Source organism: Rissa tridactyla, chromosome 9 (genome assembly GCF_028500815.1).
Source record: "Rissa tridactyla isolate bRisTri1 chromosome 9, bRisTri1.patW.cur.20221130, whole genome shotgun sequence".
Taxonomy (NCBI): domain Eukaryota; kingdom Metazoa; phylum Chordata; class Aves; order Charadriiformes; family Laridae; genus Rissa; species Rissa tridactyla.
In genome coordinates this window covers 46,523,371-46,547,024 of record NC_071474.1, presented here as the reverse complement: position 1 = coordinate 46,547,024, position 23,654 = coordinate 46,523,371, and the positions used below count along the sequence as shown (strand labels likewise).

Genomic DNA, 23,654 nt, shown 5'->3' with positions numbered 1-23,654 from the left:
ACATTGCGACCAGCCGGCCTGCTCTTTTGCTCTGTATGATGATTTTTTTAAAAAGCAGAGACCCAAGCAGTTTATTTATGACAGGTCTTTTGCATTGGAGGATGAAAGGAGCCCAACCAGCACGTCCACACAAAACAAGCCCCCTCGGCTGGAATGGGGTACGGCTGCCACCAAAGACAGGCTCAAGAAAAGGAGGAGACAGATGGGAAAACTTGGCTCAAAATTTTCATGTGTTGAAACACCTTTATTTGCCCACTTAGAACAGCCTGACCTTAAGGAAACGTCACTGAGTAGCTAAAGGGAAGTTTTAGCCAAGTTCTAAATATGTATGTTTTTCTGGAGCCTTGAGGAAGCAGAATTAGTCAATTTGGCTGCAGGCCATAAAACATAATTACTTATGTGAAGTATATTTAAATACGTAACTCCAATTGCTAATAGGAGCGCCCAGCCCCATAAATACGCAGCGATTCGATGGGCTATCAGCTCGGCACAGGCAAAACACCAGAGACGATTCCCAAAGGAATAACCACCTCTTCAGGAAGAGACTTCAGAAATTAAAATCTAATTAATAGGTATACCATGCTGAAATGCAATCGGGTACCGATAAGGAAGGAGGGCAAAACGGTGCATTTTTAGAACATGTGGCACATCAAGAAAAGACGGTTTGGGTACAGTGAAAAGAAAAGCAGGAGGAATCTGTTCGCAGAGTAACAGCCCATCTCCTGCCTTCAGGAGATCCAGGGGACAGTGGAAAATGAACTTCCACTGGAGACACGAGAAAGCCACACGCCGAAACCACCAGAAAACTTCACAGACTCCGCCGAGCAGTAACAAACCTTCAAGATATTAAAATAAAAGAACGGTGTATTAAGCAATGTGGTAAATGCAATTTGTCATTTAGCACTGTGAATCTATGGATTTTAATGACAGGGTCTCATTTACATTTAACAATCAGTGTACTAGAACATTTCTTGGAAACTGGGGATATTTTCTTGTCTCAGTAGGAATATATAGAAATTTCTTCTTGATTAACAACGGAGTAAAGGAGTTCTGCCCTGAAATCTCAGTCCCTTGGTTTCTCTCTAGAGCTGGATGAATATCAACATACAAAACTGCATTCCTGACAAGAAAGCTCTCCAAAATTCAGCTGTTTGTAATAATTAGGTATTTAACAATTCTTCCACAAGAATAACATTATAAAGCACCTTACATTTTATTGTTCACTTATACCACACATCTGCTTTAAAAAACATTAGCAACATATCTTGTTCTTAATGATACATTTTGGATGTGACTTTCAAAAGCACTTACAGCAACTTAGGAGCATAAATCCCACTGATACTCAATGGTATTTGTGCCTTTAATGCCTGTAGCCATTACTGAAAATCTCATTCTTTTCCTGAGCTTTGGAGTTGTTCCAGAGGTCATACACGTAGAAAGAAATGGCAAGTGTCACAAGGTATTTTATATTTTACAGAAATGCTATGCAGCTTTAGGACAGGCATCAAGAATACTGAATACATGTACTTAAAACCATAATGGGGAGTTTAGGAAGAAGGGAAAGGCTTGAGTCAAATTTACCCAGTGAATTTGGGGATAAGGTCGATCTCTGTTGCATCCAAGCTGGCAAAAGTGGGACTCTCATTCGTTCCACTGACTCATGGGGCGCGCTGCAATGCAACTACGCGTTTCCCAAAAATACCACTGACCACTACACACCAGAAAGGTCTTCTCCCACTTTGACAAGAATAATTAAAGCTTTAGGCCTTAGTTACAGCTAAATTAACCTGTTAAACATTTTAACTAGGCCATTTAAAATGCATATTTTTTGGCAAGTCCTAATTATCTTTCATCAAGTAGAGGAAAGCCCAGCCTTGATTAACAACCACCTCATTTACTCTGAGGCACTCCTGCAATCCTCGGCTCAAGCACCAGCTCTCCTTGGTGCTCTCCACGGACACGCCGGTGTAGAACAGGTTGGCCATGTCACCTACTCCCATTGAGCACAATCGCGGATGGGAGAGCTACAAAGCTGCCAGGAGCCCCCGGTGAACATCGGCCGCACTGATCAGTGGAGCTCAGAAGTTGGCATGCAACCGCAGAAAATTTTAAGGAAGTTGCAAGTGTACATGCAATTTTAAATGGACCAGAGAAACCAGTTTGCGGTGGCTCCTGCAGCCACCACTGCTTCGGGTTTTCCCAGATCATGAAAAGTACAATAAACAAAATCACTGCAACACTAATTCATGGATGAACATCCTCCAGGTCCTATTCCAAGGAACAGGTTATCTCTGAGCAGCTGTAGAGGGAACCTGGTTGAATTGCATGGTTCCATATGAGCACACAAGCTTTTTTTGCTAGATTAACTAACCTCTGCAGCCTGATTCTCACCACCTTCACTGACATCCACCCTTGCGAGCTGAGCACCTACAGCACCTTTACACAACTGAGCCATTAACTTCCTTCTCTCAGTTTTACCGTCTGTGAAAAAAGGATTAAAAGATTTGTTAAAGAACATCACTAGAACGTAACAGGGCCACAGCCATTGCGTTTGCAGAAAAAACTGGCTAAAACTGACAGGTAGCAAGAGCATTTAGCACTTGTACCCAATTACACAGACAATCTGATGTTTCTGTGTTAAATTTCTACATATTGCAAAAAGAATTTCGATGAAGCAAAGCGCACGGGAGTTTGTTCATAACAGACTTGGAAGTTGTATTGTTATTTTGTCATTAACTGAGAAGCAAGAGCAAACTAGAAACTTTCCAGAGAACACAAAGAAAAACTTATGGTCCAAACATCTGCTTACAGATTGCTTACAATCAAGTTTTTTACAAAGCCTTATCTTTTTATTCCCTCCTCCCCTCTTCCACAGCATTACTTTTGGCTTGCTAATTTAATTTCTTGAACATTTGTGCACACTTACTGGTTTGACTGCGTTATTTGCCTAAACCAACGACAAACTCCGGGTAGTTGTATAATGAAAGAGCCAGACCATAATGAATTTTATGGTATGCCAACGTTACAGGCTACCGTATTCTGTAGAAGGGTATTGTGAACAGTAAAACAGTCCTGCAAGAGGTCTGTGTGAAGGACTTTGCTCGGCTCCTCAGCCCGGGTGGCTGCCAGCGCGTGGTCACTTCCAGCACCTCATGCGTCCCTGCTCCCTATCACCATCTGCAGTTTGAGACACAGCCTCCGTGCCAGGAACGCAGAGGACACAAGGCAGGGGAAGCCAGGCAGACAAATCAAACAGACAGGCAGTGCCCAAGCCTCCCTGCCAGGACCATTACAGGCCAGCGTGATCATCCAACCCTGAACAGAAACCCACGCTCTTCCGGTAATGGGACAAACGTTTGAGCTGGACCTGTGTTTACCAAGCTGTGCAGTGAGCCTTTGATAATCACAACCGCTACCTTCGCTTCTCCTTAAACGCAGCACTACTGCCTGTGCAGCACTTGACTTGCCAGATGCCTACACCTCTACCGTGGTACCCGAGAGATGCCATCGCCAAAGAGCATCCCAGAGTTTGCTGTGATGGCAGCGTGACATACCCTGCATCTCCAGCTCTCCCTTCAGGCGCAGCGTATCATCCAGAAATTTTTTGCTGGACTACCTTCCTGCCCAGGAGGGATGGAAAAAAGAAAGGAATAGCAGTAGAGCTGCAGAAGGTGAGCAGTCATCCCTCCCAGCCCGACACAAACACTACCTGCAGCCTCACGGCAGGCCTTGGCGTCCAAGGGCTGTGCTCTCGCCCAGAAACCCAGCACGTGCTCCCAAACCCCAGCGGTCTGGGTCAGACACACACATCTGTCGAGAGACTTCGAACTCTTGATTAGAATTGCTGATCCGGTATTAAATGAGCTGTGTATCATTTCCATATGCCCTTGATTCCTTCCCTTACAGTCATGTTCCTGGACAACTTCAGATACGTTTCGAGACTCTCTCGAGAGAATGCACCTGAGTTGTCGAATCAAGACCTTGAATAGACTCACTGCAAATACACTGTTTAACCCACTTAATCCTTAATTAGGGTTTCATTTTTTAATGTAAGGCTTCAATAATCAGCTCAGAAGAAACTATAAAAGCAGATGCCAGGCCACCAAGGACTTTTTCCACAGGCATCCTCTACTGGTGCAGTTACACCATTACCACGCTGCTTTTGCAGTTACCTACACTTAATGCGGATGTGGCTGCACCAGTGTGACAGTGGTTACCCAAATACAGCCCATTCTTGTGCGACAGATAACAGTGCACCCCTGTAATTAAATTGCACTGTTCATCACAACCAGAAGGGAGTGGAGGAGGAGCCACCCTTCATCAAAATACTTACCTACCATGAAACTTGTACACAAAGCCAACTAAGAAAAGATAACTGACATTTGCTCTGAGCTAGAAAAATAATCACTGTGTCTCCTTAATGTCTCATATTGTTACCCTGCAAATCTGGTATTTTTACGCAGAAGAAACCAAAGAGCAACCTACCTCGTGGAGCACTGCTGGAGGTAAGAGGGGACTGCAGAAGCGAACTGGCTCCAGAGGGGCTCTCCCAGCTTTGCAGTCAGACCTGCAAATGAGGTCTTTATTGTTTCCATAATACACACTGTTTACACACACAGTTTCAGGAAACTCACCAGTAAGAGCTCATCTCCATAATTATTAATTGAGGTAGGTGGAAACCAGAGTAAGGATTAGAGAGAGGTTTCATCAGCTTAACTCATTCAGTCAAAGGTGCCTTCAGCAAGCCGTTCAATTCCAGTAAGAAGCCTGTTTTCTGTTCTTGCAAAACAGAAACTAATATTAGATGCTCCTCGATATCTAAGGCCAACATGTTCTCTAGGTAAATTAAAAAATAATTAAATCCAGGGTTTGAAAGGACAGCAAGAACTGTATAGGAGATTTTGTTAACCCTGAATGAAAATCCTGAATAGGGGTATTGGAAACACATAGAAACAATGAAAGAATAAGAAATCATAAGAAGTCACACACCTAGAGAACTTCAAATAGTTTCTCTTTCCTGCACACATTCCAGGAAAAACAAAGTTACCTTTGCTGAAATGAACCTATTGCACCGCTGCTACAGCCGTAGCAAGGCACACAAACACCAGGATACCTTGAGCTTTTTTGTTCTTCGTAACCGAAGCCCTGTCCAAAACCAACCAACTCAGAAGGAATCTGCCCAAACTACCAAAACTGAAATCTTTTCATTCCACACAACTTATTCTGGGCTCAGCAAATAAAAATTTATATTAAAAAAATATTTACCAATATAGAAAATATTCTTTTTTTCCGCTAGTGAGTGTAAATCCAAGACCTCCTGCTAAACAACATTACCTAAGCCAGTTGAATGCTTTCGTTGGACCACGGGTAAGACAGAGTCTTGCTGCTATTGCTTCATCAAAATGCATTCAGTCCAGTACACCTAAAGACTATACGAAGGCTGCTCTCACATATTGAAGCCGATGGACATTTTTGTATTCACTCACAGATTATAGCTGCCTCTCACACTATATTACTTTAGTGCCGACTGTAATACATTTAAATGATACATTGGTCCACAGGCATCTGGATTTGCTTTTTGATATATTTACAAGCATGTTGGCAGTTTTGATGCACGCTTTCCAGTGGCATATTTTTTAAAAATAGAGGAATTACACCTTGTTCTTACTTAAAAGTTTCTAAAATATTTGGATAGACAGATATCCAATTCCAGACTTTAAACTGCCAGATACTCCTTGACAACAGTGTTGCCTTTTATCTGTCACCTTGTAATGCAACAAATTTTGCTTGAAACATCTTCACCTGTGCAGCAAGATGTGTATGCTGCGATACAGAAAGTCTGACATGAAAATAAAAAAAAATTACTTTAAAAAAAAAAAGTAAATTTAATAAATCGGTTGCTCAGAGAACAACTGTCTTACGACCTGGAAAACGCGCGTCCATGAGAAACTCGAGGAGATAATCTCATTTTAGTTTACTGAAAGGCAATTTAAGTGAGGAATAATTATGAAGTACAACTACACAGGCAGCACGTAGATTTAAGACCAGAGACAAAGGTATGAGAGCTAATAGCCATAGTGCTCCAATTTCAAACTGGAAATGCAGTTAATAAAAAGCTGAGATTCTAACCTGAAGTTAATATTCTACTTCGAACGATGGTGCAGGAAGTTTTGAAGGTGTAACCTGAGCACCCAATAATCAGAAAACAAACATGAGAACCTAACATTTCTTACTAAAAACGCAAAGTTATAGTTTTTAATGCCTGTGTTTCTGCATGCTTGCTTTTTTGAATCCACATGGAGATTTGCTCCTTAGAGAAAACTCTCTCTTCCTTTTTTAAGCTAATATTATTTCCTTTTCATTGTTCAGCTTCATAATTCCCCCCCTTTCATTTATGCACTCCCTGCTACGATGTTCATGAAAATCCTCTGAATTCTTATCCTTCTCCTCCCTTTCCACCTCTCCCCACACAGCCGTTTTTTTTCTTAACATATGAACATACGAATCAACCCAATGATCTGGCCACTCCCCTTCAGGGAACATCACCAGCATCCAGAGTAAGATTTAAGAATACATTTTTAATTCCTGACTACCACTCCGTCGGCAGCGCTTTCCTCGTTCGGTCTCCTCGGCAGATGGACAGGTGCCCACACCTAGGAGCATGATCTGACATACATAAAGCTGCCAATGCCAATTCCACATACCATCCGCAGATGCTTACAGCCTACCAGCACATGCTCTATTCTCGGGAAAGAAAACCAATGTTTTCAATGAAACACAGTCTCTCCTCTGCAGGATACAGCTCTCTGCATATATCTGCTAACAACATCTCAGTATTTCTCCACCCCCTCCCCATGTTTCTCCTTTTTGTCAAGCTCTCTAGCATTTGTTCTGGGATCTAATTAAGGTCCCTTATCACCATGGCAAGAGGGGGGCAAGGTCTAACAAAACAGCATTAATGAACTGATTGTTTTCATTGGGCACATACAGAGTTATAATCCCCAAGACTGGTACATATCTACACTTGGAAAAAATGAACTCTAAAGAAGTCTGCGTTGTTTACATTTTTACAAGAGTTTAACTAGAAGCCCAGAGAAAACTGGCATAATCCAACTGGCATAAACTTGTTTTTAATGGGAGATGTATTCCGTTTAGGACAGGCAGCTTCATTTTGTTTTCTCTTCTGAGCATATGCAGAAGTCTTGCGCCTACCACCTGAATCTTCTTCAAGAAGATGAGCTTCCCGTAAACTTCATTAGTTAGATGCCATTTTATAGGTAATTCAGAACCTCTTCCCACCTTTCTGGGTTATTAAATCTATTAACATCCCAGGATATTGTTATGTAAGTACTGCTCATCTCCATTATGCAGCAGAATTAGAAGGGAGCTATTAGAACCAAGTTTGCCTTGTTTCATCTCATTCTCTGTGTGAACTCAGATACCAGAAGCAAGATCCCCTTCAGGGGATGCAGATTTTGATACTGAAGAGAAAGACAAGTAAAGGAGAACGGAAGAAATCCATGAGGGGAAAGTAACATGGGCACTTTAGGTGAGTGTTGCAAGGGAGAAGGTACGGTGTTTTCTTGCCCTGCAAGGGTAAATTCTTCACTCCTCCCAATATTTATCACCTTGTTCTCTCCCTTCATCTTCAATCCAACTTCCAGTCACATCCAAGGATTTCAGTACCACCTACAGTCAACCTAGGTCAACGCTCAGAAGGATCCCCTCCAGGAAATGTCTAGTTTAAACACCACAGAACATGTTCTTCTTAACTCTACCCCCTCTCGGTTTAGGTTCAACTGGCTCCCCAGACGCTTTTTGAAGAAACTGCTAAAAGAGGTCATTTTTTGACAAGAAATCAGTCCTGGCCAACAGTAATCTACAGAAAGATCTCTCCACCTTTTACTGGAATAGAAATCTTCAAAAGAATATCATGAACCTTTATATTAAGCGTGATAGCTCCTCTATGTCACATAAAAGGCAAGAAAGTTTTGCAGGCCAAACTTCGAAAGGTTGCCTTATTTTTTCAGCACTTAAGAGTATGGAATTTGAGACGTGTGGGGTCTGTTTCACTCCAGAGAGTCTAACAGTTGGCTGGTCCAAAAGGCTTCGACCGCACTTGCATTGGAGCTATTCGTCCTTAAAGAACATGCCTGTGGTCCCCTACTTGTCTCAGCACTGGAGATAAAGGCCCTATTTCTCTCTCAAGGTCTCATCTCACATCTCCAGGTCCATCCCCCTATAACTCCCGTTAGCCTGTCTGCTTCTCAGCCTTCTCTAAAGACACAGCTAACATTGTAAGAGCTGTAAGGATCCCTCCCGGTCTAAACACCTTCTTTAAATAGACGCAATGGAGTATCATTGCAAATATGTGTCAATGCATACACGACCCGCAGACATCGCTCAGCCGGGAAAGCAGCAACCATGAAGTTTCACCAGCGTAAGGCTTTTTGCCTCCTATTCCCATTTTGTGTAATAACATACATACTGAAAATCTGAATCTCAAATACAGGATAAAATATAATGTTTTACAAAAAAAAGTATGTATACTGAAAGAGCCTCAGGATATGCAAACAAGCAACACACAAAAAGAAAGTGAGGAGTAAACTCCAGCAGACGAGGAAATATTTCTGCTAAAAGAAACAGAAAAGTGTTTTTAAAGCAGTAGTTGTAATAATTATCAGCACTAAGAGACTTCTTCAACACACTTTTCAAACCTCAGCTAATTTTCACAACACTCCTGGGAAGCAAGTACACCTATATTAATAATCCCATTAAACAAGTGGGGTAAGCAGGACAAAAAAATGATGGCACTGCCCTATGGCCAAGAGAGGTCAACATTGGTGCTAGGGCTGGAACTCAGTTTGTTGTCTCATGTGCCCAGACCACTAAGTGATACCTCCTGTGCATTTTACAGGTAAACCTACATCCCTTCTCAACTGTTCTATTGTCGTAACACATTTTGGAAAATAAAAGCTAATGCAGGAAAGGGGGACAGTAAACTAAGCCCACTGCTTCAGAGCACAGGTTCAGACCCCATCTACTTGTTAAATACCTGCCTGCCCAGCTCAGCCTGCTTGGTCAACTTCCCTTCTAGACAATACAGTTTCTTCTAGTGTAAATGAGTTGTTCTGCTCAGAAGATCATTAAACAATGCAAACAATGCTCATCATATGTTGTTTGTTCTCTCATCCTCTCTGCAGGAGAGAATCATGTGCAACGGCTGTGATGTTTTTTAATAAATAAGCATTTGCAGTCAGCGTGGCACAACAGGACCATAACCCATGACTGACGGGAACACAAATACCAGCATACATGTTATTACATGTTTATGCTAGACAGCAAATGCAAAGAAACACCCTTCACATCCAAACCAGTGTTTGTTTTGTAGCTGTCCCTTGTTCCAGTGTTCACGGTCCTCCTGTCCTGAGCAAGCATTTGTTCCAAGACACAGTTTTTTCAACGGAGTGGATTAAGACTAGCAAATTTCATCGTGCCAAGGAAGCAATGCCACCGCTGCAGTTTTGATGTTGAAGACTCATTAGGTCTTTTAGCTCTCGTATGCACAATGCGCTCACTTCCCTGAAGATAAAGGTATTGACCATTCAAAATCAGGCAAGGGGCTGACAAAAAAAGGAAAATCTTGGACAGGTTGCAGTGGGCTAGAGCACATGGGGGTGCACCCCATCTTTCTTGTCCCAGTCCTGCTTAAACACTGAAGACATCGTGACCCAGTGTACCACACTGATCTTATGAGACCAAGGGGGATAGAAAAACTCAGAATAGGTCATCGCTCCCCACCACGAGACAGACTCCCAGCCCCCCAGCAACAGCAGAAAGCATCACTCAAACGTACTGCCACACTGGAGCTCAGCATCGCCTCCTGAACCAGGAGCGCTCCTCAGCCACGGACCAAACGGACCAGAAGGGCACCGGCCTTCCACCAGAGACCTCACCGCAACTGAAACGCTCTCAACATTTTCCTCACCCCACCAACAAAGCCCACGCCTAACTTGCTGTGGGTTTAAGTTGTGAAGGCTGACTCTAATAATGTTTCTTCTACAAGAGTGCTCAACCTAATTTTATTTCAGGCATAACTGTAATACAACTACTTCACGTTATAACACATAATTAGTGACTAAATTTCCAAAATAAAAATGGCCGTGAAATTCAGAATAAGGCTATTCATCTACAAAACAGTGATAATTTGGCTCAAGCTCTCTCCAAATGTAAATCCACTTAATGTTGACAAATGCCACAGAATTACAACTCTGGCCTATTGGTTTTATTTGGCCAATGTGATTCAAACTCCAGAAGTCCTATCCTTACAGAGACACTCTACTCTGCACATACATTCAGAAAATAAATACAATATATAGATGTAGTAAACAGATTTGTGATGAGTGTTGCTTGCCCCTGTCAACTGTGCTGATGAATAACGCTGTTAAAATGGATTAGATCGCCCACCAACTACAATCACAGCCTTCCCATGTCCAAAAGCCACGTGCTTCTCCAATTAGTTGCTCAAAACTAATTGTCAGATGTAATTTTCAGTCAGCAGTTTCTTCTTCCTTCCTCCTCCTTAATCTATTCCTCTCGCACGCATTCCCCACAGCACCTGACTTGCTCAGCAATCTTCCCTCCCTTCCTTACACACTCATGCATTATGTCTTAGACCTAATCTCTCCTTACAGCTTTTGAGCAGAGCTCTTCCAGGCAGCTGACATTTAAATAAGCTCTGTATTGACTTTCCTCCGCTGTACCTCAAGTCCTCCTTGTTTTCCTTATGTTCATACTCCGATTCAGCTTCTGTGCAGCTCCTTCCGAGGGTAACGGAAGTGGAGCTCGACTGATAATCAATAAATACCTTTACCCGGCAATCCCTCAGACGTAAAGCCCAGGAGGAGATTCCCCTCTCTTTGCATGCATATTCACTATTTTGGATAAACTTAAAAAGGCAGAAAAAGGTTTTTGCCAAGTCTGTGGCTTGTTTGAGACAACACTAAGCCTGTGAACCTTCCTTTAACTCGCATTAAACCGATACAACTTTTAATTAAAAAAGTAATTTTGAAAAATTGCTTGTGCGGTGCGTAAGGTGATGTTCAGACAGCATCACTGATCCCTGGAGTTCTGCAGCCTTGAGTTTAATAAACTGAATTTTCAAAAGTAAACACAGCTTGCATCAGCACAAACCTTCTATTTTAGACTAATATTTTTCATCCATTTCTTTTTTAGCCAGAAGAGGAAGTTTTCAGAGCGCCACACACTAAACATCGCATGGGTGTCACGGGAGAATATTTCCAGACCCTGGCAGAGCTCTGCCCACCTGCCAGCCAAGGAAGCCGTGCCTCGGATGGAGTGCAGCAGGCGGGCGAGATGCCCCCTCTCTCTCCCATCCACCACGGCACCATCGACAGCCCGCGCCCACATGGCTGTAAGGACAAAAGGCCACAAAATCCCGGCTGCGGGAGCTGAGGCACCAAGTCGCAGCCCAAGAAAAGGCCAGGCACAAGGACGGCCATAAAATTTCCACCTGAGCCTGCACATAATCCCACACTCATACAGCAGCTCCTGCCTTCTACAACTATAATTCAGGATTTATTTGCCCAATTCATTATTTCCTGTAGTAGGTAACCCAGCAGGGGGGAAGGGCAAAGGGGAGAACAAAAACAAAACAAAAATCAAACCAAAATATGTTGCCCTAGGCAGAAACAAGTAACAAACACTCTCAGGTTTCCTTCTGTTTGTTTTTCTAACTGTTCACCCCTTCTTTTTGCAAGTTCTTTTAAATGAATCATTTTATTATCTTTAACCCAAGAGTTCAAACAGGCGCTCAATGACAGTAGGTGCCACTTCCCCCTTTTCCCTCCTCTTTCGCCCTTATCAATTTATCACAAACAATTATCCTATTACCATGCACACATGTACAAATGAGGGCTGGCAAGTCAAGATTGCTGGGTTTATTTCATGACTGCATTTCTAGCAGGTCATGAATTTCTCTGTGAGCTGGAAGCTCCTCTATACAGCAGGGAGAGGTGGGTTGTGAAGCTTTATCCAGTGTTTATAAAACAAATACTTTCTGAATCAAGGCACCCTGTGCTGATCTGAAACATCCAAGCATTTTGTTGTTATTATACATAAATAAATACAAATATAGCATTTACCATTTTCATCTCTACTTATTTCAAAACTTCTAATGTTGTTAGAAATGCCAAAAGGAGACAACTTTATGTTCCCATGCCTATTCCACCAGGAAACGGTAGGCCTGAATGTGATCTTTTCCTTCCGCTGAAACCCACTGTATTTCTAACTGTATTTCCTCAGTCAAACCTTCATAAGAAAGCAACTTTAAAGGTTTTGTTTTCAGCTGCAGTAACATAAACACTTAAAACACTCAGCACTACCCATGCTGAGTGATGTATTTCATCTTCACATCCCTCAACTCTAAGCACCATTGATGATTATCCTGCGAAACTTAACTTCGGATAACACTTTATTTTACTAAATATACGTTTGGATTTGGTCTCAGTTCCACAAAATATTTAAGCACGTGCCTAGGCATTAAGCATGCAAGTACTCCACCGCGTTCTGATTTTAGGCTATCTGGTAACACATACAACAAACTCCAGAAAATACAACGCTCACTCTTTATCTGAAGAGCTCCACTCCACAGATCAGCCTTTCAGAGATGTGCCAGCTTCGGCTCTAACAAGCTCTTCACACTTTTTTAAGACTAATGGGCTCCACATATTCATCTCCGAAGAGTATAAATTCCCTTCTTCCCTTTTGCTTTTAAATATGTCAGGCAACATTACAAAAAATAACATCTGTGCCACAGTTACGCAATAAGCAGCATGATAACCATTAAACTGCACTTCATAAAGAGAGGGCTGAATTTTTAAAAAAAAAAAAAAAAAAAGGGCAGGGAAAAAAGTTCACCTTTAAACCTTGAGATCAGGGAGGTTTTCAGTACTACCTCTCTTCCTTGCTTATTTCTAAACTCCCTGTTCTGCTGCCCCTCTTCATTGATGTTTCATGACGACTAATGGGAAGCCTGAATACACACGCTATGAACGGCACAAGCAGATTGAATCTGGCTGGAAAGGGCTTAACCATTCAGTAAGAAGATGAAGAATCCCAAAAGTGTTTTTAGTACCTGTATACATTTCATCAGAGTATAGAAACAGCACCATATATTTTCTTGCAACAGTTAGCAAGCCTTCTCTTTTCATAAATATAGGTCAACAGAGCTAAACTCTGCTCTTACCTCAACTCCCACTTTAAATGCATAAAGAATTAGATTTTTAGGGAGCAGAATGAAAGAAATGGTGTATTTCATGCTATTATATACCCAGCCAAGGATCCCAAAGGGTTTGTTTGGGCTTTAAAAACAAAAACAAAAACCCTTGGCATTTGTCAGACTAAAACCATTTTTCTTTGGTCTTTGCACAACCATCCCTTCCAGATTTGAATAAATAACATCAAACAAATTGTTTTGACTTCCATTACCATGCAATGCGCGGAAGTTGTTCAAGGAGAGACAGAGCAGTGTGTGGAGAAAGCATTCAATAGCAAAGGACTATGAGGAGCACCCTCACTCCAGTGCTCATTCCAACCCCTCCACTACCCTCGTGTTATTTAAGCAGCCTGTATTGCCCCAGAAAAAAACAATTCAAACAGCCACAGAGATCACATTTAGGGGGTACCACCACAGGGTATTGCTTTACCCGCGAACACATGGTGGGAGGTTCTAAAGGTATTAACAAAAACCCGAAAATACTAACTAAACACATCAAGTTTTGACCTTGACTCTTCATTTACTGACACTTGCAAATTGAGGTGTGATTTAAAATGTCCCCTTCATCAAATGGCCAGGCCGAACTGAATAGCAGAATATAATACTCTATACCCTTACACCCCCTTTTGTTTCAACATCAGCCCACAGAATGCAGGGTGAGAACTCATAGATTACATTGTCAGCTGCAGATTTTATGTATTTTATGTTTATTACAGGCTGTAACGGGGAAAATAACCCCTATGCTTTCAGATTTCATCATTAAGCATTTCTGATACGACGTCTGGACTCCACTGGGCACAAATGTATTGATCACAATGCAGATGAAGACTTTTCCGTACCACGCTGGGCAAACAACTTCAAAGCACAATTTAAGCAGCATTTTCGTCTTCTCCCCACCACTGACACTGAAACATCACACTTACTATGTCGCTCCAGCATCACCTAGGTGGTCAACCAACCCTAACCCCTCCTAGGGGCCATCCTCCTCCATTCCTACTCTTGGCTTTTCCATTGGCATTGAGAGGGTTGGGGTTGAACGTCCCAAGATAGAGCCTGCACTTGGGGTTTTTGCTCACAGCCTGAAGCCGCTCGTGTTGCAGACCTTCCCCTCCAGACCACCTCCAGTAGTTGAAAAGTTAATCCAGGATGCTTCAGAATTCATCCTGAACTAACCTTTAGGAAGTCTTAACCTCATCCTAGTATTAGCAATGAGGGAATCCAGCACACGTGCAGGCAGATTGTGCAGATAGAGGTAAACGTCATAAACAAGGGAGGAAAAGAGGAAAAAAAACTGAGAGGGGAACAGGGATAGGAGGGTTTGCTTAACATGTGAATCAGAATTAGTAATTCCATATACCGGTAACCGCATAACAGCCAACACATCAGTCACAAACTAACCCTACATTCAGCTCTGCATCATGACCAGTACCCGCATCTTTCCTCTAAACCCAGAAATGCTTCAGAGGGGTAAAATCAGCACTATACCCTGTTGATCATTAAGCACCAGGTCTCAAACAACCCTCTACAGAAGAAGGAGGAACCGTAAGTAGCACATGGCTCTTAGCTCAACATTGTATACAGACATAAACTATAACCTGAGGGTAAATCCCGAAACACAACTTTGCGTTGCCTAATACAGCAATAAATTCTGAGATGGAGCGATCAAGCCAATCAAAAAATTCACCCTTTCAAACCTGAGTCTTCTTAGAAATACAGTGGATTGCCTAGACTCCCGTTCACGGGCACAAAGGCTGGCACTTGTAACAGCTGAGACGAGACAGGCCCGGTTCAAACTCAGAAAGAAACAGGCAAGGAATTAGCACAAATTAAAGAAAGAAACAGCCACAATAAACAAACCTGTTTTTACCGCAGTACAAACTCTCCATCAAATGAAAAGCTAACCAGACAAATAAGACAATTAAGTAAGTGAAGGTTACTGGGTTAGGACAAATTATTTTTTCTGTGGAAGGTTTCAGCTGACGGGTTTCTCCGCATTTGCCATGCCTGGCTGGGTTAACACCACGTGGCTCCTCTGCTTCAGATAAACTCGTAGGCACCGTGGGCTAGTAATGGTCCTAAATTCCAGTATTATACATTAGCCATGCTGCTTGTATCATCATCTGCTGTATTTCTGCACAAGTTGGCAATGTATGCTCAATGTACTTCAAAATTAATATATCACACACAAAGAACCTAAGACAAGCCACTACATGGACAGGTGATTTCGATATAGTGGATTTCCTTAGATACAGACATAAACAAACCATGGGAAATTATTGCGTGTTGCTCCCTACAGAGCCAGCGGTGTCAAGAAGATAGGGGTTTGCTTGTTTGCTTTAATATGAGCTGAAAAATTGTGGTCAGCAGCAGACTTTCCTTTCTGAGCTTCCCGAAAATTCTACCCATCCTTCCATGTTAAAGGCACAGCTATTGATGAAGTCAACCTGTTCATGTACTGTAAGTAGAACATTTAAAAAAAAAAAAGACAACAACAAACCACATCACAACTTTTTGTAGCTAAAACAATCCCACTCCCCAACATTTTTTCTTCACATAAATGAGAACGGCGACCACCCTGAAAAAAAGCAATTTTCATTTTTACCCTCAAGGTTCAGAGAGGGCCAAGAGTACTAATTGCTCTAATTGAAGCAATATGAAATAAGACCAAGCATCCATCTGTATTGCCATCGGAATACCGGCATGAACCTTAAATTAATATTCAGAGTATTAAAACATGACCTTACAGGGAACGAGTGCTGCTAGCTGGCCAAACAGACATCATATTCACTTTGTACTTTTTAAACTCCCACCCACAACCCATGTTTCCGTGAAGCAGTTAAGTATTTCTCTGAAGTTATTCAACAACTGTGAAGGTCAAGTATTGTCCTAACTGGCCGGTTGCAAACAAACGCACCTTTCATGTCGGCATGTGCTTCAGCCTGCTACCAGCCACAGAGTAAAATCCTAATCAGAGGAGAAAAATGACAGTAAATTGGTAGCAAAGGGTACACACACCTGGTCTATAGAGTACAGTCGATGCTTGCAGAGGATCTAGCTGACCCAGCGAGAGACCTGAAAACTGGGGCCAATGCAATGGATGTGAAAGAACCATTTTTTTTTGATGTATAAAACTTATAGTTTCAGCTAAAATACTAAAAATTAAAAAAAGAGCTTCAGTGGCACTTCTGAAGAATAAAAAAAAGGCTTTGGAAGCTTTAGATTTGAAGCTTCACAAGCTTCTTATGAAAAATGCAAGCTTTGAAAAACTTCTGAAGATTTAATATTCTTACTTTGGGCTCTTCTACTGCCAACGGACTACGGATGCTGTAACTAATAAAAAATAATTAATGCCAATAAACAGGCCCTTCATAAGGCTTCAGCGTCTCTTCTCCATCAAAGACTCAAGTCATTCACTGGGACACTGTACAGGAAACAAAATCTATGCACAGAGCTTGTCTTTTCTACATTCGGTTCTTCTGCCTTGTAACTCTCAATCTAAAACCTTCCAAGAGCAAGGAAAGGAATTTGATTTTTTTATTTCTAAGTATGCAACTCCAAAGGCAACTCCCAGCATGGCAGACACCTGACTAAGAAAGGGCTGGAAGTTTATGTGCTGGCCTCCAAAGAGCCTAGGTGTCACATAGGCAATGAAACAATTTCTCACCGAATGCGCCACACCGAGTGGTACCCTACAGTCCACCAAGCCACCTCCTGGCACTCCTGAAAGTCTAGCCATGTCCTGCAAGTTTCACAAGAGCTGATTTTTCTGATAACCTCCATCTGAGAGTCTGAATGCCTTCAAAAACGCAACAGTCTCATAGCATCAGACACCTTCTCACCCATTTCGGCACACCAGGAAAACTACAGTGACAATGCTTGGGTTTTAGTACATGAGAATCTTCTTACCCCAAGGGAGAGGGCAGGTAGAAATTGCCTCAACTATTTTGTTTTATTTTAGAAATCCTGACACTCCCCTCTCAAACTGTCTCAGTGGAGAAGCGTGTAATAGCTTCAGACAACAGCAGTGAACACCACAAAGCAGTAAGGATGACCTTCACGACATGAATCGGCAACCCACACATGAGGAGCCATTCTGCATACAGAGGCTCTACATAAACAAGGTGAGAAAACTGATAAATTGGCAAAAAAAAAACCCCAACCAGTGTCCAGGCCAAGCATACAACCTCTGCTGTTCCTGACAGTTTCAATGACACGATGAAGACTGGCATCGCAGCGCCTTGCAAGGTGACATCCAGCAGTCCGACCTCAAGCTCTCTCAGACTCTTAAGACAGAGATGCTCTTGGTCTCATGCCTAGGGAGAACAACAGCTATTTGCAGACAACATGGTCACAGTAATGATAATGACAACTCAGAAAGGTGTTAAAACTGATTTGGTAAATGAATCAACTGGGGTCCAAGCAGAAGCAATGCCAATCCCCTGTGGTCTAGCATAGCGTGGTCCTACCCTCCCATGGTCCTACCCTCCCAAGGGGTAACAGCAGTAAATCTACACAAGAAGATCGATCAGAAACTTATAGTGACACATTCACCAATATTCTGAAGATAAAGCACAAACAAAACAAAATACACCAAAAAAAAAGAAACACAGGATCAGTGAAAGGAAACAATTAGCCAGCAGAATTCTCTATCGTGGGAGACCATCGAGACAAGAGCTTGGATAAATTAAGCAAATAGGGCATCTTATAGTAAAAAGCATTTCCAGACCTTTGTCAAAACCAAACAAGACTGCAACTACTAGCTCACATCGCTGGGCATAAATCATCTCCTGAATACTTAAGGGTCAGAAGAAAACTTTGCCTGGGAAAAACACCCCCCATGGCTGCCTGCTCCCAGGCGTCCCCGCAGCGTCCCCGACACAGCCAGCAGGGACCATTCCTGCGACTGGAGGGCACTGGGTTACATCCCTCTATTATTCGCAGGGCTGACGGTGCAATGCAGACACAGATCCAGCTCATACGTATCACTGTTTGGAGACTGCATAATCATCCGGCTCAGCCCATGCGAAAGCAATATGAGAACACCTTCTGTACACAACAAATTCTCGAGATTTAAAGTTTTAACACAAGCTAACAAACGCCAGGGATGAAAGAAATCCTGGGATGAAAGATCTCCATGACACCTGCTTTGAATAAAAAGACATTGCTACAAAAATATCAGAGACCTGCTGGTCTAGAGCCTTTGCTACATGTCATTCCCCAGACATCAATTTGCAATAGAGGCACACAAAAGCAGTATTACACAGATTACATGCTACTCCCCTGAACTGCAAACAAAATCTACCCAGCACTACCACCTCGCCCTCCAAAGCGCTACCGAACTAAAGCCACCTTCTCTTGCTGTTCATAAGATGACTTTGCGGAGGATAAGGCACACAGACAGGTTCAACACTGATTTGCGGGAACTGACAGCTCCTCCCGCAAACTTCACCCTGGCTCAGCTTTACCACATACTCCCAATTTTTCATCATGTCCACAGGCAGGGAACCAATGGTACCAACACTTTGGCACTGACAGCGGGATGGCTTATGCTCAATTCCTGCATCCTTCAGGAAAAACCCACGCCCAACGCCTGGATGCTTAAACCAGTTTATCATCTTTAGCACCTGTAACTTCATCGCTTTCTACATAACACACGGTAATTATTTAATGTTTTCTTGTAATGGCACCCAGGAGCCCTAAAATCAAAGGGCTGAGATCCCACCACACCTCTTGCACCACGTTAAAGGTAACGGATCAGCCAGGTCCCTGCACTAGGACATCCCGGACCCCGGCACAGGTGACACCACGGGTGCCTACGACCAACTCAGAGGAAGGAGGGGAGAGCAAGGCACCAACAAAACATGGTTCGCTCAGTTTTATGCCACATGGCTCATTTACTCACTGCTGGCAGCTTCCACAAAATCAGGCTCGTCAAGCACCTGACTGTATACATAGGTAATGATTATAAAGCCAACTCAAGCGGGGCTAAAAGTACACAAAGATCTAGCATAAAAATAAAAAAGTGCGATCCTCTCCCAGGTGAAAATACAGGACTTTGAACGTAACAGGTGGATTATATAAAAATTATTTCACTCCCAATTCTCAAAATATTTTTTTTAAATTCCCTCACAGACCGAAAATCATCATTACTGAGAAGCAGTAGCAATTTTGCTGTGTTTAACAGTCAAACTACCCGCCTCTCCCAGGGCCAAACACAAACCCAACTACAGCAGCCTCCACACAGCCCCCGTGCGAGGACTAGGGCAAGGTCTGCGGTACCCATGGCTCTCCTCCCTGGATCCTGCCCAAGGAAAAGATCATTTCCTATCATTGCTTTTCGTTTGCAACAGGGCATAAACTTTAAGGGGATGGTTCACTGTTGTGCTTGGGGAAATTGGCACAGTTGGTTTGTTATTTCTCTGTCTACAATGGAAAAGCCTTATTTTCTGGGAAGTGCTGCTGCACCTTGTACCGATGGTTGCGTCCTGCACCCAAGATGCCAACCTGAGTCGGACCCCTTTGTTTGGGAATGCTTTCTCCTCAAGCCTCACCTGTGTCTTTCCTGGGCCTGCAAACAAATTTAAGTCTTTTCATACGTTTCTTTCCAAAGACACGAAAGATATGCATGTGACCGATCACCAAAACATCCACAAGGCATCACCACCTCAAAAGAGGAGGACACCATCAAAGCACTGCCCCACACAAATGTAGTCCCTGCCCCTGTACCAGCCATGGAAGCTAAAATCCACCTACCATAATCTTTTATTTATTTTTTTTTTAATCTGAAAGAGTCTCCTCACCATTCAAAACTCAACGTTTCCGTGGGCTGCCGGAGCCTCGCCTCCACAAGGCAACCGCAAAAAAAAGGGAAAAACAAAACCACAAAAATCCCCCCTCTGCACCCCCCAAAGCAAAGCACCGGGTGAGGTGCGGAGAAGGAAAGGGGGACAAGGCACACGGACAGGGAACCCGGCCGGTTGCTCCCCGTTTCTGCATCCCTTTTATTTCTGCTGAGTGTAGTAACACTTGAACTGGCTCTCTTTATTTGCAGCCGGATACGCGCTTTCAAAGATACTGTACTACTGTGTAGGCCAAGCAGGGACTCTCTTTCTTCCCTTAGTTAGGGCTTTTGGGAAAATAATTATTCACCAGAACTGCCATCGTGAACAGAGAAAGCTAAATCAATGTAGCTTTGTATGGGCCATTGCCACTGCAAAGCAAATACTCCATCAAGACATGGATCAGTGAGAATTTTATCGCTAGGAATCCTTATGCACATCTTTGTGTATTTTTAATACCCATCTTATTACTTAGCGTGCCCCCTCCCTCCCCACGCTCCTGCACCTCACCCTCCCCCCGGATTTGTCTTGTGTCACTGGCAGCTACAGGGCTTGGCCGTAAGATTCACATGCTCAGTAGAAACATCTTAAATACACAGGCAGGTTTATTCCCTTAAAAAAAAATAAATAAAGCATTGGTGCATAGCAGATTTATTCACTGAACAGGTTGATTTATTTAACAGACTTGACATACATCAAAACCTACTATGGGCTTACATAATTGTTATCCATTTCGCAGGTCTGGTTCTTTTGTCAAGTATTTGTTTTTAAAAAAGTGATTCACTAAAGACTGCTGCCTTATGCACAGTTCACATACCTTAACAAACGTAGTCTTGCATGGGGTATTAGCTGAAGTGACTTTAAATTGCATCCTACCTGCCTGAGCGCTGCCGTTATTTTTTATTTTTTTTTAAGTTTCTGTATTCTTCCCTCACCTAAACCAAAATAAAACCCACCAAGCAGGAGCGTGTGTACAGGCAGAGAGCGGATTCACTTTCCGGCAGACTCTTTGCTGTGGGCACCGCGGTTACCGCATTACCACGCCGCTCCAGCGATAACAGCAGGTACCTCCAGCGCCGAGAAGGCACGGCTGAGTACCAGGATGTTGATGGTTGCACAGAGGTTTCGGGGGGAAAACCTCGGGGAAGATTTCCGAACCGCACAGCCGTTTTGTTTTCCTGCAAGAGGCTCACCCAGGCCTTGGCTGGCCCCACTCCCACCGACGACACCCATCCACCCATTCCCCACATACGCACCCATCCGAGCGGGAAGCACCGCCGAGAGAAATGGCCCAACCTTTGCTTTCATCGCCGGTCCCGTTTACGCCTTGTTTGGGTTCATCTATCAGAAACCCTACGGCTCGCCCCCAGCGCGGTCCATTCCGGAGAGGAGGACTTCGTGGTGTATCCCCCCCTCTCTCCCCGGTTCAGCATCACCCACGCAGGGCACATCTTACACTTAGTAAGCAAAACACATTGCCACCATCGCCGCGGCCGTGGCACGGGCGCTCGGCGGTGCGGGAATGGGGAGAGACCGGAATAAAAAACCGCACGAACCCAATTCGCCGCCGCTCGCTAGACAGATGGTTAATTATATTCACAGCCGCATTTTTCGCTGGGATAGAGTTTCAGACAATGAGCCAGTTTTATTTGATTAGCCAGTTTGCCAGTTTAATACACGGAATGACAGTTACTTCCAGGGCTGGGGCTTTTTTAAAAAAAAAAATAAAAAAAAAAATCCTATTCCCCCCCCCCCTTTATTATTATTTTTTTTGTTCTGGCCGAGGCTGAAGTAAGTGCACACACACACACACCCACCCCGCGGTAAATAAACCCCGCCGGGGCCTGAGGGGAGGCGGAGGCGGCACCGGGGGGTGGGGGGATGGACGGGGGACGCGCTCCCCCCGGGGCCCGGTGGGGCGGCGGCACCTGCCCGGAGGGGGGACACACACACCGGGGAGGCGCCAATTTACCGCCCCCCCACCACCACCCCCCCCTACACACACACACACACCGCCCGCCTCGCTCCTTCCGCCGCCGCGCAACTTCCCCGCAGGCCTCCGCACCGCCATCAGCATCCCCTCCCCCCCCCCCTCACCCCGGCCTCCTCCCCGCGGCGTGAGGAGGGAGGGAATTGGGGGGGGGGGGGGGGGGAGGATGAAGCGGCGGCGCCGCCGGCGCGGCGGGACTCACCTCAGCGCCGGGAGGGCGGCGGTGGCGGTGGCGCGGGGCCGGCGGGTCCCCCCCCCCCGCCCGCCTCAGCGGTGGCGGCGGCTGCGGCGCTCAGCGCTGCTCCATGCGCCCGGGGCCCCGGCGCGCGCAGGTGGACGCGCCCGCCCCGCGCGCGCCGGCCCCCGCCCCCCGCGCGCCGGCCCCCGCGCCCCTCCTCCCCGCCCCCCCCCCTCAGCCGCCGCCGCCGCCGCCACAGGGCCCGCGGCGGAGCCAGCGCTCCCGGCCCCTCCGCCTTCACGGCCGGGCGCCCCCCCGCCCCCGCACCTCACAGCCCGCCCGCCCCGGCCCCGCGCTCCCCGCTGAGGGGGCGGCGGCGGCTCCCGCCTCGCCCCTCCGCCGCCGCCTCCTCCTCCTCCGCCGCTCCCTCGCCGCCGGCTCCCCCACCCCGGCCGCCCGTGCCCATTCAGGAGGTGCCGGGCAGCGCCGCTGCTATTGTTCCCTCAGCCGCGGGACCGGCGCCCGTTACACCCCACCCCCCCCGCCGCCCTTCTCCTCGGCTCGGCGGGAGCGCGCGCCGCGCCGCCACCGGGCATAAAGGGCGCGTGGCCGCGGGCCCGGGCCCCGGCGGGGCGGAGCGGGGCGGGGCGGCCTCGCCTCACCTCGCCTCAGCGGCCGGCAGGGCCCCGGGCAGGTACCGCCGCCTCCGGGAGGGGCAGGACGGGGCAGCGGGCCCCCGCTTGGCCTGCCCGCCCCGGCCTGAGGGACAGCGGCCCCCGGGGCAATGACGGGGGAGGGGACGGGGACAGCGCACCGGCGGTGCCGGTTATCAGGGTACGTGAGGGGAGGGAAGATGGTGGGCGCTTCGCCCGCAGCTCGTTCGGTGCCGGGAAGGGGAGGGAAGGCCCGTAGCGGCAGGTAGTTTACAATGGAGGCGGCTGCAGGGGCCCGGGCCCCGGCGGCACCGTGGGGATGGCAACGCCGGGCCCCCGTACCGCTCCCTCAGAGCACGGCCCGGAACCCCGCCGGGCCCGTTTAAATCCCTAAAGGGAGAAATTCTCTAAAGTGAGAAATTCTCCAATAGATGCCAGAAGTGAACAGGGGAGAGGGGTGGCAAATCAGGGGCAAAGCTCTTCTGATTTATTTTCATCACCACGTTATTAATAAAGCTTCTACAACTATGCTTTACATTCAGGTAGGTGTTCATTGAAAGGAAGCAGCAGCCTCAGGACTCGCTGAGGTGCCAGGCACCTGAAGGGGATGGCAGGGACTCGCCCGACACTGGCTTCTGCGGAACAGGAGGGTGAGAGAAACGAGCCTGCGAGCTTATAATGTACATCCATTCTCACA

General features: G+C 45.4%; 1 protein-coding gene across 1 annotated transcript in view; it reads right to left on the bottom strand.

The window, feature by feature from the left end:
* NEXMIF (neurite extension and migration factor) overlaps positions 1–22,438 on the bottom strand; it is a 168,926-nt gene extending 146,488 nt beyond the window's left edge. Inside the window, exon 1 of the mRNA XM_054215007.1 lies at positions 22,329–22,438. The gene's annotated coding sequence lies outside the window, so the exon portion shown is untranslated. The remainder of the gene's footprint in view (positions 1–22,328) is intronic.
* Between the last annotated feature and the right edge of the window lie 1,216 nt (positions 22,439–23,654).